The sequence below is a fragment of the Rhamphochromis sp. 'chilingali' genome, assembly GCF_963969265.1.
Source record: "Rhamphochromis sp. 'chilingali' genome assembly, chromosome: 7".
Classification (NCBI taxonomy): Eukaryota; Metazoa; Chordata; class Actinopteri; order Cichliformes; family Cichlidae; genus Rhamphochromis; species Rhamphochromis sp. 'chilingali'.
In genome coordinates this window covers 7,693,649-7,709,732 of record NC_137934.1, presented here as the reverse complement: position 1 = coordinate 7,709,732, position 16,084 = coordinate 7,693,649, and the positions used below count along the sequence as shown (strand labels likewise).

Here is a 16,084-nt window from a genome sequence, read left to right as displayed (position 1 = left end):
CCACACTTAAAAACCGCTCAGAGAGAATAGAGAAACATGAACACAAATCAGATTCCAGCTCCAAGGACGGGGAAAATAAATAAATAGAGAAAGGCACTGGCCCCTCTCACATTTTCCCCCAGCGCTCTGCAAACAACCGTCAACTGCAGCTCAGAAACAGCTCACAATGAGAGCAGACTAAACAATCTGGTCCCGGCCAAGGAAAATGCTAAGCAACTCTGCACACAGGATGTCTCACCCTAATTGCCAACTATCAAATCTCACAATGGAATCTATCCATTTGGCAAAATCTTTACAGCAAACTTGGCAATATGTCTTTGCTTTTAAAAGTGTCAACTTTTTTGATGAAAAGGCTGGACACATAAAGATGGGGAAATACTGCTGTCAAGAATTTCATTTCCATCTTGGATTCGACGGGGGTTTGTAGAGCTTACAGGAAAACTACCAATAACGTGTGCTGAGAGGGAGAAAAACCTTTTATTGGACAAAGGTGCTAGGGGTCTTGTTAACGAGTGATTAAAATCCTCAGCATTAAGATAAACAGACTAAATAGGTCCCCAAAGACATGCAGACTCATGAAGGAGAGGGAGCGAGGGCAAGCCCGAGTCAGCAAGAGGGACGGACAAACTGTGTGCTGGAGCTGGGCATGCATGGGAGTGTAACTGGATCCTTGGGACTGGTATAAGAAGCAGTGTTACCAGGAGGGACAGGGCTCTAAACAGGAAACTAATGGGACAGTCTCCACCATCCGCCATGTGGCATTGTATTTTCCAGCCAGTCGTAGCCACGCTCACAGAAACCCCATGACTTCAAACAGCCAAAATAGCAGCACATTCATGAAACAGAACAGAACTACTGGGAATTAAAGAAGGCAGGAAAAAAGAAAACACACACACACACACACACACACACACACACACACACACACACACACACACACACACACACACACACACACACACACACACACACACAAAGGTAGCAGACCTCAACAGCAGATGGTAAAATTAACATTTCAACAGTTCCTTCCTTTCATGTAGGTCTCGGCAGAACTTTTTCTTAAAAAAAAAAAAAAAATGAAATCCAAAAGTAAGAGGGGCTTGGGTTTTTGGTAAGATATAGTGGTGTAGAAGGCATCTGGAAAAGGTGAAGAGGAATATTGGCTTATTGCTCCTGATGGTCCACCTCTATGAAAAATTAAATAGGTCTGTTTTGCAGGTTTCCCCTCTCTAGAGTGCCCTAAGCTGTGTTATGGAAACATCATCTTGGTAATTTATACGCCAAAGAACACCTGGTGATGAAAGAAAATAAACTATTCCTCCCTTTCTTTCTCCATTTAAAACCTAACACTTTGACTTTGCGTTCTCTTCCTTTGATGTTTCCTTTTTCCATCTTTTTAATGTCCATCCATTTGGCTTTTTTTTTTTGCAAGAAGTTGGCATCTATTGTAGAGTTAAGTCGTTCACAAAATGCTTGTCAGATTTCATTTTGAAGTCTTGATAGAAACTTCAAAAGGTGCTGTAAAGATGTTATCGTGGAGAGACGGAAAGACTGAGGCATCTCTAATAAAGACCCAAACAATGGACAGCCTCTCTCATTTCCAACCCTGTCCAATGGAGCGTCTCAGTAGTACCCATTAATTTGGACACAGTTCTGGCTAAATTACATGTGTTCCACCTCTGTGACATTTTAAATGCAATTAAAAGCTGGTTATGGAAGTGTGCACGGACTTCCCTGTGATGAAGGGAAATCACTGACGTGATTAACATGCAAACGAGCTCATGCTGGCAGACTAGATTGGGGTTTGAAAACCTCAATTACTTTTGTGTGATTATCTATTTACCAGTACACAGATTTCCATTTCTCATCTCCAGCCGAGTTCCCCGTGCACGAGCCTCAATTATACGTGGCACACCTTTATTTATGATGCGCACGATGCTGAAATACAAGCTGTAGTTATTTTTTACTGTGATATATTGCTTCTTTACAGGCTGCTTGTGAAGCAGGACCACCAGATCAAGACTTCTTAATGTTGAGCAATTTGCTTTGTGAGCACTTAATATGATCTTGATCCCCCAGCGCCCCACACACCTCTAATCCATCCATCCAACTCCTATTTAAACTCAGCTTAAGTCTCACTCTGTGTGAGAGAACAGGAAAACTAATGGACAAATGGTGGCCAGAGTGGAGCGCTCTTAACTACAGTTTTAGGCTTGAATACTTTTTATTTTTTTCAACTCATAACTACAATGTAAGAAATATCCCTGTTAAATAATGGTATGAACTGGCAACTACTTTTTACAGTGTAATACCACAATTTATACCAACAAATATACAATTTACAATCTAGCACTGACAGATATTTGGTTGCATGCATATATTATATAACATTCTTTATATATTATTGTAAAATGATTTAAATATTGTAATAAACACATCATTCATAACCCTAAAAATCCTCAGTTTGCTTGACCTTATTCATGAACCCTACATTCAGTGTCTTGTCACTCTTGAACAATGAGAAGAAATTCATTACACAATACAATTCTAGGAGTTTCATCTAAAATATTAGCAACAGTAAGTCTAAACATTAAAAAGAAAAATGAAAAACACGAGTTAATATTGTGTCGACTTAAAAATGTACATTCCCAAAGGTGAACCATCTCCTGGGAATATTTAAAACTTATTAGCTAATTTCTTTTCTAAGGGTTTGACAAATGACATGACAGAATTTGACACATGATTTTGCACTGAGTGTACTGACACCAAAGTCTGACTGACTGAAAAAAAGCACTTTTCAAAACACTTTGAGTGGTCAGTAAGACCAGAAAAGCACTGCATAACTACAAGTACATCACATGAAAAAAACATAAAAATACAAAAAATATTGTATTGGCTTCTAAGTAGCTTTCTAATAATATGTTTTGCCCCTCAAAGGTCTTGGCATTTACAGCAATAAATTGCACAAGAAGAGCTGTACATTACCATACAAGATTCCCACATTTTTCTAATCAGCAATTTCATACAGTAAATGAAAGCCTTAAAAAGTGTCTATTAGTAAATGGTGAGGTCTAATATGCAGTCTAGCGGTATGTGGTGATTAATTGAGTACAAGGACAAAACTATATCAAGGAAAGAAATTAACTTGAGGAATGTCTTATAGTGTGCATCATCTTGCTTGGAATGAGTAGAAGAATTTATAGCAACACAACTGGAGTGCATGTGGATTCATTTAAACAGCGAAGCAAAAACAACAAGGAGTAGTTTAATAAAGTATTTTAGTAACTGGATCAATGCGTACTTAGATTCAAACCATTTTATCTGTGGGATATTTTTCTTTTTAAATAATATAGTGCACATTTTATTTTATTATTTTTTTTATTGCCAATGTTCTGACAGTTTCTCAGTGCCCAGGGACAGAAGGAAAGAGGAAGACACGTATCTGTGGCATAGCCAGACTTTTCACATTGTGCCCAGCATACATAAAACATTCCCTGTTGCTTCAGCTGGAGCAAAAAGGAAAACAGTGCCATCAAGTGAAATATTTGAGGATTCCTCAAACACCTTTGCAGACAGATCTATCATGTCATCAAAGAGAAACCAGAAGAAGAAGCTGATATTCTTTGATAAACTTTAATTAAATTGATTTATTTATCCAGGATAAGAGATTGCTTCTCTTGTCAAAATGATAGCTTGTCACTGTTAATCATATTGAACACGTTTTAACTTTATACTTAAAAAAAAAGTATAATTCAAATGTATTTGGATTCCTCTGCATGCTTTTAAGAATAAATAATCCACAAATGTGTACTCTGAATGAGAATGTTCAGCACCTCCCACTCAACTAGTGAGACGATAAGACAAGGATTAAACATGGTGCTTTGCTGACTTCATGTTCAGAATCCTGTTCGAGGTACGTCAGGAACAAAGGGAATCATTATTACTATTTGAACTCAGTTGCCAGGACTTGACTACACCATTGGTATAAGGTTGCTAGAGTAGGGAGGGAAAAAGAAGCAGTGGATACAGCATACTGAGTGAAACTGGTGGTGATGGCTAGAATCATGAGTGAGAGAAAATAAAAGAGAAAGGGAGAGGGAGAGCTTAGATAATAGCAGATAATGGACAATTAACTCAGGCTAGTAGTGCTTGCTGCAGTGAATAGCAGCTTCTGGTGCAGCAAGTCCCCGATCACCACTCAGCCATATTCACACTGGGAATACAGGCAATATCAAGCTGCAGGCTACTGGGCCTCAGAGGTGTACACGCTGCATTAGCAATCTCCACAATGCCTTCAAACAAAGCACGATACCAACAAAGTGTCCCAAAGTGCAAACGCAAGCACTCTGCTGATGGGAAGTCTGCGGTGCCATAACCTTATTCATTGTTTCTTGTCCTTTCACCACCAAATAAACCCAGGAGCTGTAAATCCATTTAAAAAAAGTGACATACCATTCCTGTCTGCCGACATTGAAATTAGCATAATTAAACCTACATAAAAGCTAATTGCATAAATAAATGAGTCAATGTCACCACTGTGCATCACAGGAACAATGCTTGTGTTCATATCAGGAGCCTCAGAAGTGTTTTAACTTCCCAATCAGCCCCCTACTCCCTTCAAACTCCATCTAAATCTATTGATCTGTGAAACACGGGGACTCAGGGGAGGCAATTCACTTAATATCATACATCTAATGATGAGATGAATAACGATTATACCATTTGGTAATTAAACGTCTTACAAACCATTTAACTGACTGTGCGTCTGCAGGGGTCGCTGGAGGTCATAACGATTGTTTTTCATTCCTTGCTCGGCACGAAAGCAGGAGACACGCAGGAGGCAGAGCTGGGGGTTGGTGGTGGTAGAAAACAGTGCATGACACAATGGTGAAAACACACTAATGATTGTTAGCAGCTATGGCACTAATCTCTAAAGCTGTCAAGACTCTGAAAGGCAAATAGTGCGGCAGGGCAAAGGAAACGAGAAAAATAAAAACAATAAAAAGGTTTGGCTTTTCATTCTTTGAAGTTTTATATTTAGAAATCTCATTACCGCGCTTGTTTTTTTACACAACAAAAGACATATTTACCAAATGTGCTGCCAATCCTTAAATAAGGGTGATGTAGAAAAGAAAAAAAAGTCCCTTTATGAATAGTCACCTTCCATTTTTGCAAGAAAATAGAAGGTGTCTGTACATAAAGGCGTGTTTAACACATGCTCTGAGCCAATTTACTGTCAACATCCACAACCCTAATCCCTACTTACAGGCAATAATTACCCAACGGTGCTGTATCAGTGTGTTGTCAAGCCTGCACTAAGCTTATTTTTTTTCAAATATACTGTATACACTAAGTACAAGGATGACAAGAGGGTCAAGTAAAAGAAAAGTTCTAAAATGATTTTAAAGGTTGCAAAACCCGCACACACACACACACACACACACACACACACACACACACACACACACACACACAAAAAAAAAAAGTCTAATCACTTTGTAGAGCCAGCCTCTCCTTTATCCTTAGTGGGCTCACAGCGTGTTTCTGTAGCTGGCTCAAGCACATTCACACAGCATTTAGTGATAGAGGGATGTGTCTCGTGCTCCTGGCTCCTTATTGAATGATAGCTAGTAAACATTGTCATTCCAAAGAGAGACAGGATTAAAGCCTGCTTTGCCCATTGAGGGGAACAGTATGCGAAAAGAGAAAGGGAACAATAGCCAAATGGAGGACGGTATCACAAGGGTCCAATGTCTGCTGTGATGAATATGTGGGAGATTATAACCCATTCCATCATTTCCATAATGTAAAATTCTTTCTTTTTCACCCGCCAACTATTCACTAAATAAATGAGAAAACTATCACCCGCACAGCAATATTTGACAAAAGGCAGAAGGGAAGGAGACCGAGTTTTGAATGACCCCCGTGCCTTTGACAATATAGGCGCTGTCCGGACACATTCGGAAGCAGCGGAGTGAGTAAAACCTGGTAGAGTATTTATCATTGGGCACAATGCAAATGTATTACCATGTCACCAATACCACTTTACAGCACAGAATGGAACTATACTGAATACAGGAGAGTTTTAAATAATAGCAGGTGAAAATATGAATGGAGGGCTCTATTGATGTGTGGCTTTAATACCTCACAAGTATTCTAAACTGAGGGATCATTCAGTGGACATTGGTTTAAAACCCTGCAGCCACAAAGAGTCAGCCCTCACATTTAACCAATATGCTAACTAGCCTAGCTATTAAGTCTGTCCAACAAAAATAATTCAAATTGGACTGACTGAAGTCAGAAGGGTCTTTCAAAAGGGTGAAAAAAAAAAACTTCTGGAAAGAAAAGTATAATTACAAAGTTCAGACTAGAGAGAGTGCTAATAAATGAAGATGAAAAGCTTTTAGCCAAGCAGCAACCTCCAGGCCTAAAGAAAGAAGCCAGAACCTGCAGTTCCTCAAAAAGCCATTTGAAGCTGGCTCCAAAGGTGGAGGAATGAATACTTACTGCCACATGAAAATCTCCCACATTAATGGTTTAAAGTTATGCATTTTAATTGTTTTGGCTGATTTCACTGGAATATGCTATCTATGATTTTTGACAAAGGCAGCTGCAGCTGGTAACTGTCTCTTAGCATAGCCTTATTAGTTTGACTCACTTGATCATGTTTGCGGTGTGGGGCCTTTTGGAGCACTTAGCTGACAAATAATACGTGTTGCTTTGTGGTACCACCCATACAACAAATCTGTGCTACAGTGGTTGAAATTATTGTTATAGTTATTTTTTTATTTTGCTGTGCATTAAATAACAACATCTGTATCTATGTATGGCCTTCATCGTTTTAACCAAAACCAAACCTACTAGCATTATCTGCCAAGTTAACCTTAAATGTTCTTGTGTAATATGACGACTTCTACCCTCCAAAAATAATCTGGCACTGGTAAAAAACTAAAATCAAAGCTTCATAACTGGACTTTACAAACTCATTGGATGACATAATGGTGGTTACAGCCATCCTTTATATACAGTCCAAGGTTTCTGGCTATGGGTACGCTGTGAAATATGTGAAAACTACCTGGTTAAGCATGACTTACTTACCTGCTAGGAAATTCAGTAAGTAAAGAATAAAATGTTTTTTCATTAGATCTTAAAATAGATACTAACAATAGACTCTATAGCTATATGCTTGCTATATAATCGACCACTTGACTGCAGATCCTTGAGTCTAACTGTTATTTTTCTAGAGAGCTTCTCAAAAAACATTAAACTTGTGAAATTCCTGAGCCATAGAAAATATCTCCGCGCCCTAGCTCTGCTCACGCCTCAGCCTCGCTGACATTTCTTCAGCCATTTGCTTGATGTGTGAGTGTGTGCGTCTTTGTGTAAGTGAAAGAGAGAAAGCCTCTGCCAGTCTACATGCATGTGAATGTGTGTGTGTCATCTGTGAGATCTCAGCAGTCTATTCCAGAGATTTCTCCCATGGTACCCCAGTTTATTTACTTTATCTACAATATAATGCTTCAGCGAACATTAGCAACTTTGAGACACAAGTTTCAATCAGTCATCCAGCGGCGGTGCAAGCAAGCTCGTGCGTGTGTTCATCCAGGTGCAGAGAAAAGATGAACACCACCGCCTCTTTGGCTTCAAACTCAAAGGAGTGACAAAAGAGGTCCCAAAATAATTCAAAATCAAAACGGACAGCGGGAAAGGAGAGAGAAGGAAACAAAAGAATAGTAGAAAAGCAAAAACAGGGAAGAAAGCCAGAAAAATAAACTGTACAGGACAGTAGGGAGAAGAGTTCGGGAAAGGAGGTAGGGGTGGATTTTAAAAAATGACTGAGAGAGAAGTTAAACAAAAATGATACTATGTTGAGAAACGGGAAGAGGAAGAAGGACAGACAAAGGGAATGATAAAAAGAGACAAAATAAAAGAGAAGGCATGGCAGAGAGGAAGAGAAAAAGAAAAGGAGGGGAGACAAGATGTTCTCCCTGGGTAATGTGGAGGGGGTCTTGTCCAATAAACACAGGTGAGCAGCTCGACAGGCCAGGACCACCAAGCTGACTGACAGCTGAGAGCTCTCACTGACCGCCAGCTTTATGTTACATGACACGAGGTGTGCAACTCATCAGACAAAGAGAAACTGCCTGCACCTCTCAGAGTGTGGTAGGGAGAGGGTGGAAAGCACACACGTACACCCACATGCGCTTTTGCACGGCTGTTTAAAGCGGCATCCACGTACCGTGGCTGCAAAGTTGCAAACACAAAAATACCCACTCTCTCATATGGCCAGACAGGAGGAAAGCCCTGCCATTTTCCTTCACAGGTGAGCAGAAGAAGGAAACACCCCGGTGCTCCAGTTACTTAGCGGGAGAAAGTGAGAAGTTGTAGGGTGGGGGGTAGGATGTATGCTGTGTGCCGACTGAATCTTTTCCACATGACGGGCCTCGGGCTGTTTTTGTCAACTGCACTCTTGAGCAGCAAGGAGTCAGGTAGTGTGACCACATGATTGCCTAAGAGGCACTGCGGTGAGAGGGGGAGAAATTGGGGGGTGTGGGGGGGTGAAGAGAGTGGAAGGCAAGAGGAAAGCAGAGAGAGAGGGAGAGAGATGGAGGGAGGGAGAAGGATCGGGGCCGGAGACAGGACCGATGCAACACGCATGATGAGGTGTAATCACAAACCCCATTCAGAGTGCAGTGGAGTTTGTCAACATACACACATTCACATTCCACTGTCTGTCAGCTCCATGACCCAAATCGAGCATGCTGTGTGAGTGTGTTTTTCCACACACATGAATACTTTTTGCCCATTTCGCCTCCAACCAGGTAGTAGCGGTTGCACTGTCTAGGCTTGTGGTTTGTGGTGAGGAAGTCAGATTCCAAGCTCTTGTAGGATTTCGCTGCCGCCTGTATCCCTTTTCAAGCTGCGATCAAATGATCATTACGAACAAAGGACTTGGCTTGTTGCCTCTGGAGTAAAAGCTTTTTCAGTGGCTGTGACCGTGTGGTTTGATTTGAAACTTTTACTTTGAGAGAAAGTAAAGGGGGGGGGGGGGGGGGGGGAGAGAGAGAGAAAGTCTTATCATAGAGAGGAATCCTACCATTAATTAAAAACAGCAAAACTAAGTCACTCAAATAAAAAAAAAAACTAAATGTAGTTATGACAGACTTAAGTTCACAAAGCTAACGTGCAAAAAGTTAATTGTAATCACATTTAAAATAATGTTTGATTTTTAGTGTCTCCCAAGAATTCAGGAACAACTTCTTGGCAACTCAGTTATTTCCATGTACTGCACCTTAGCATGCAGACCCTTACATAAACAGAACTCATCAGCAGGTTAAAACACTGTAGGATTTAGTTTATGTCACGATGGCAATATCCCTATAAAACACTGCGCTGGGAAGGGCTAACATAAACTTTAGACTATTTGTGCAGGCTGAAAAATGAGGCTGCGTGACAGCTTGGTGATAACACACGAGTTCAATCTGTCAAGACAATCAGCATTCAGACCTTGGGAGAAGAATGCGCGAGTGTGTGCGACCGATTCACTGGACACGATCACCTGCGAGCAAAGCCCACTCATAATTCGTCCCACCTGAAATAAGGAGTTCAACCTAAAGTCAGGCCTCTCTGATGTCATGCCTGCCTCAGGTTGGGTTTCACAATAATCTCAGGCTCTTGGAGAGATGCCATCAGGCCCTGCTTCCACGCCCCAAGATTTTCTTGAATTAAATTGCAAGGAAAGAATAACACTTGAAACAGCAGATCTTTGCTCCCTTTTCTTCAGAAATTAAGCTATTGCATGCGGTATTTCCAACGAGTATTATCTAATATGACGCACACACATATACAGAACTACTGCAAGGGCCCCAAAGTATGCTGAGGCAGGCCACCTTTGCTGAGGGAAATTAACTTTCTTTTTCCTGCATTAAAATTTCTTAAATTACATATTCTAGATTCAGATTCATCCGTTCATATTCGAATGAAGATTTGGCAATTTATAATCAACTGGATAACAGATAGCATGAAAGAAAAAGAGGGGAATACCGCAGAGGATCAATAGAGCCATCTTCTTCTGAGGTAATGATGGTAATACTCATTCTGAGCCTCCTTGAAAACTTCATTCTCATAGCAACTGTGCACTCAGGACAAACATTCGCCGTGCAATTTCTTTTCTTTACTCATCACCCGACATCCTCCATCTCCACATCCTCTCTTGCTTTTTTACTCTGACCCTCAGTTATTTCTTTTTTAGATAGATGTGAGTGAGATAAATACCCGATAGTTGCTAGGAAAAAAGTATAGTGTGGAGAAAGAGATTAATCTAAAGTGTTTATACTGAGAACAGGACCTGGACTGAATTCTATCTTCTTCTTAAACTGGGTTTTATATGGAGCATTCACACCAGTTAAAAAGAAGAGGAAAAAATTGCTGGAAATATAAATGTCAGGTATGCAAAAATAATTCCTTCATGGAAGTAATGTAAGAACAGGACATCTCCTAATCAGAGAGCTCAGCAAAGGGCAAGATGTCACTGGCTTTTCTTCCAATTTGCTCACAGTATGACACAATCAGACCCTACCCCAAACTTCATTAAATCGAAAAATGGAAACTGGGGAACTTCCAAAAAACTTTCAGCTTCTCCCCCTCCCTCTTTCCTAAGTGTGAAGACAAAACAGTGGACCATAGAGAGAAGGGCGCATGAAGAACGGCAGCAGATCCTTGGGAGTGAGTGCAAAAGTGAGGAAAAGGGGGAAAGAAGGGAAAGTAAACCTTTGATGAGTAAGACTTTTTTTGTTAAGCGATGGAGCTTAACTTTAAAATATTCTGGGTGGCAGTGAATGGGGGATTGACCAATGGCCCTGATCTCAGCCACACACGGGGGCACTGGGGTTAATGGTGGATAAAGATTAGAAAAAAAAGAAGGGTTGCTTTGCCTGATCTCCATCCACCCCCACACACCGACCCTGCAGTTTTCACCTTCTCCACCAATCCCAAATCAGCTAGACAATGGAGGCTGCCAATGGGGAATGATCCAAGTCCCTTTGATTTCTGCCTCTACCCCCTCGACTGTTCTGAGTGCCCAGGGTAAAGACCCGTGGAGGTTCCCCTGTTTGCCCACTCACAGGGACGACAGTTAGCGGGCTCAGAGAAACCATCTGAGGATTGAAAATGGTATGACAAGAGGTCTCTGATCTATGACAAGAAATCAATTTCAAACTGGAAATGTGCGCAGAGAGCTGTTCAGACTGAGCTGTAGCTTCTTTAAAGTAGCCAAAGATATGCTTAATTGCTGTAGATTTTTATATGTGTCTACGGTGGAAGTGCAGCTTGCAGTGTTGAGGCAATTACACATTTTTGCAATGATTAGAGGGACATTTTTAGGCTAGCAGATATGCAGTAAGAGTTCATCTTTGAAGATTTAACTGAATACTGGACAAATTAAGAAGTAATGTTTAAATCTCTTTTAGGTGGAAAAAGAAATCTTGACTCTGTTTCACTCAGGAATGAAAGCAATGGGAAGGTGGAAGTGGTCTCGCACCCAAGATGCTGAGTGTCTTTGCTTATGTGCACACACTTTAATCACATTTTAACCTCAAAGACTGTACTCCAAGATGGTGTTTTAAGAAAAATTTATTTTTTTCCTGTTAGGTTATGGATTGAATAGATTTTAAAAATAGATTCAAAGCAAACAGACACAAACTTCTAGCTTCAAACAATAAATCAACCACAGAAAAAAGTTTTTTACTTCTTTTGGAAATGAACCAGATTGGCTCCAAAATGTAATAGCTCCACCTCAACAAGTTTATGCATTGTCTTGCAAAAAAGACAAACATTCCTCCATCTTTGGCCTTGACAGAATAATTGTGGCATTTAATTAACTGCAATAAATAAATGGCTATTGCATTATGTAAAATGGCAGATTACCATGTGCAACCTTTAAACAACACTTGTGCTTTTTCTTTTTAATAAGGTCACAATAACACCCTCCAGACCATATGACCAATATATCCATAAGAAAACGATACACTGATATGTACACTTTTCTCATACCCTGCTCTGCTGATTTGTCATTTCAGCACCCAGGACTGTTTCTCTAAAGCCAAACCCCATCAGCAGTCGTGACTGATGTGCCTCATTACAGTGGACACATTAATCTGAAAGAAAACACAACACCAGGCATGCAAGGACAATGAAAACTGCTTTCACTTACCACTTTGCACTTTACAGTGTTTGTCGTCTGCTTTTTTCTACGGGTGCACTGTATACATATTTCATCCCTAAAAAGAAAAATAAGAAACATGTCGGACCATAAATATGAGAAGCACACCGAAAAAAACAACAAAAAAGCGCATTTGTCTGGACATGCATTGAGCAGATACTTTGTAACTGACTCAAATAGCTAGAAATAGCTGGATTTGGAATCTGAGGCTACGGGTTGATCTGTGGACTCCATTTAATTTAATGCAACAGTTTCCAATGTTTTTAAGTTCTGTTTGGCTGCTTGCATTGTGATTTTATTGTAAACAAACATTGTTCTATCAATGATAGAAAAACTGTCGGCTTTACTCTCATAAGCTCTGCTTAGCAGAGCTCAGCACACAATGTGACAGAGACGGTGAAACAGAGAGCAGAGGAAGAAAGGAGGTAAAATGCAGTAAAGACACGGACTAGGCTGGAATAAAACATGCAAATAAACTAGATTTACATCATAAATAAATGTTTTGGGGCTTTTTAATAGTCATATATTTTTGTTCCTTGTTTGTTACTCTTCATTCCAATTCACAAAATTCAATTTCATAATTTATTTATTTCATTATTTGTATGGAAAAAGTCTGACTGGTGGAGTCCCACTTTTGCCACCTGCTGTGTTCACCAATATAGAGAGATACATGTGGAATATATTTAGGAACAATGTAACCCCTCTTCAATTCTAGTTCTGCTACAAATCTCAATCAAGACATCAATTGCATAAAAAAGAAAAAGAAAAAGTAAAAAAAAAAGAAAAAAAAGAAAAAGAAAAAAGAAATCCAAGCTTGCTCACATTTGTCAGCCATAGTGCATATCATAACTTCTAAGTAAGAGTAGATTGAAAATCCTTGGGGTGTGAAAACCAAACAGGCACAACTGAAAGGTTGCCCAGTGAAGGGGGAATTCTATCAAGGTAGACAAGATGAAGATTTGTTACATTTGAGGAGGAATGGGGCCCCACTGACCTCTTCCAGCCACTACAATCACCCTAACACGGGCAGGTTAACAATACCGTAACACTATCAAGCACAGACTAAAAACAAAGACACAGTCATTGCATGCAAACACACAACTGTTTTACATAAGAGTTTTACTCTGAAAGATTAATTGGCCTTAGGAATGCACTGTGTACTTTTAATTTTAACACAGAGCTTTGAAAATACATGCTGCTCTAAATCCCTCCCAAGGTCCAGGATGCTTTGACCGATGGACATGAAGGGACTATGTTCAAATACTTACCCTCAGGGAGAGAACTTGCTGTTGTTGTCCGTCACAGGTGGGGTAGCAGTCCAGCAATGTCAGCTCTCTGAGATTAGAGAAAACAAAAGCACACTGTTAGTCCAAAACTACTTTATGACACACTGATTTTTTTTCCCCCTAGGAACATTCATTGCTGGAACTAACAAGTGTGGGCTAGATGGCTTATTGCATAACTATTTTCTGTAAGGTTTGTAGGTGAAGGCAGTAAACTTTGTGACAACAAAGTGCACCTGGATTTTTGCTGTGAAGCCTGAGAGCATATGTGTGTGGGTATATATCTGTGTGTAAATGCATGCACCAACAGGCAATGTACGATACAGTACACTCCCCTGCCCCCAAACTGCTCAATCTCTGTAAAGTTAAAAGGCGCAGTGCCTGGAAGGCTCTAGCTCTCAACGCCAAGTAAATCACACCGTTAACCTGACACGATTGATTTCTCATATACTTCCATTCAGCTGTCTGAATCTAAGTACACATGCTATGGTATCCATATAATTTAGAGCCCATTAGCATTGATGATTTTTGTGTTAATCACACAAGTACATTGAAAGAAGAATACAATGCCACATCTGCAGCTACTGATTGATCTGGACACTTTTATTGCACATGCATTACATTTAGAGAACTAGGGGCTAACAACAAGTCCCCAGGAGCATCAGGGAGGCCACTTTCTGCTGCTGGGGGCATGAAGGGCAAAAAATGGCCTGGATGTTCCTCCCTGGGATGTTTTTTTATTCCTCTCCCTTTTATTCTCCCAGAATTCCAATGACCCCTACAGGCAACCAGCGACTGCTGAATCCTAAGGAATGTGCTCTCTGAACTGTGCAAAAGGCCCGGAGCTCACAGAGCACAGCTGAAAACAAAAACATGCCAACTGGTATAATTTCTCACTGTTTTGAGTTTGTGGAAAAAACGTTGCACATATTGCTGCACAATATTTGCAAAGAATGGGGTAAGAAGGTTTAAGACTGGGGGGTGAGCACCAACCAGTGTACTGGATATTGGGAAAACCGACATGAAAAGTTTCAGAATAACAATTGTTTTAATGTGTATTTAAGTAGAGTGAAACATCTACTTGGATGGGATTACTACATCTGAAAAAGCACATTTTAGATATAATATGGATAAGCTACTTTCAGCTGCTTCCTTATTCACAAAGAGTTGCCACAGCAGGTATCTCCACATGTTTGATTTGGCCGATTTTTTAAACCTGATGCCCTTCCTTTCACAACCCCAAAAGGACTTGCGGCTCCTGGGATCAAACCGAGGATTCGTTCCCTGTTATCGAATGTGTAAACCACTACACTAAGGAGCCACTTTAGATATAATATAGATATAAAATATAATTTTTAGATAATGCCCCCCACTTCTCTTAAATCATTTGCTCCTGGGTAGACTTCCATCATCACAGCACCCTGTGGCCATGCAGATGTTATATTTTATTCAGTGGAAAAGCATTTGGAATGCTATTAGTCTGCATGACCTCCAATTCGTGGGGATTTACAAATAACACACATGTCTTTATGCCAAGTCTAAAACCATTGGTAAATTCTATCAACTTATAAATATGGCAAAAGCATTCAACTATTCATGAAGGTCTAATAATGCTATAGGCTGATATTTACATAAAGTGCTTGTGCACTAAGTCAAGATAAACTATTTAAGACCTGGACCACAAATACCTCCACACATCAGAAAAAGGAGGGTCCTGCGATGAAAGAGGACATTATGCTAACAAGTCAGATTACTATACACAATAACTTTATCTTAAAAGTAAATACCATCCTTGGTGTTGGAAAGAGAGGGGGGGCGTTATGGAAAGTCACTGGCAATATTTCTGTGGGGACCAAATGCTCCTTATCAGTGTTAGTCGAGCAATTCAGGCCTGCCTGAAGAAAGATGAGTCTTCAAACTCATTCTATTCATGGTCAGACGTGTAATTACCCTCAGCTCACAGTCTAGACGTAACCGCTTTCACAGTATTTAAGACCCCCTATGCAACGCACGGACGCCGGCTCCTACCACCAAGCCCTGCACGTTAAATCTGTGGGCAGATAAATTAGCGAAGAATGCAATAAAATAGACACAATGAGAGGAACTTTATCCTCCCCGCTGCTAAATGAGATTTCTTTGAAATGCAGATCAGTGGCTCTAGATTAGTGAATTTTAGCTGCTGTCAACATCATAACAAAATACAAATGCGATTGTTCGCTGCTGCCTTATCTCCTTGCTTCCATCTGCTGGCTGGTTATTTACTCCCCCCTGATTTACTATGCAGATCTAAATAAGTCGCATCAAAAGGAGGGCTTACTGCACAATGGCTTCTTAAGCTTCTACATCAAGGTATTTGAAAAACCGGTAGTCACATGAAAAGGCTGCCCATCAAAGGCACATCTCTAATGAACTCTCCCATATCAGAGGGGGCTTGTGGGGCCTGGCTTTAATGCCTTCTGTGAGAGAGGAGCAGAACTACAAATCAGACCCACCAAGCCATGGCAGAGAAAGGAGGAGGACAGAGAGTGGGAGAAAAGAAAGGAGGAGAAGGAAGGGGAAGACAGCAGTTATCAGATGAGAT

At 40.4% G+C, this 16,084-nt stretch overlaps 1 protein-coding gene across 6 annotated transcripts in view; it reads right to left on the bottom strand.

The window, feature by feature from the left end:
• The window catches only part of foxp2 (forkhead box P2), a 103,367-nt gene that overhangs the window by 79,877 nt on the left and 7,406 nt on the right, over nt 1-16,084 (bottom strand). For all 6 annotated transcript variants that reach the window (XM_080886729.1, XM_080886727.1, XM_080886726.1 and 3 more), the window contains 2 exons: nt 13,489-13,555; nt 12,212-12,278 (listed from right to left, as the gene is read on the bottom strand). The gene's annotated coding sequence lies outside the window, so the exon portion shown is untranslated. The remainder of the gene's footprint in view (nt 1-12,211; nt 12,279-13,488; nt 13,556-16,084) is intronic.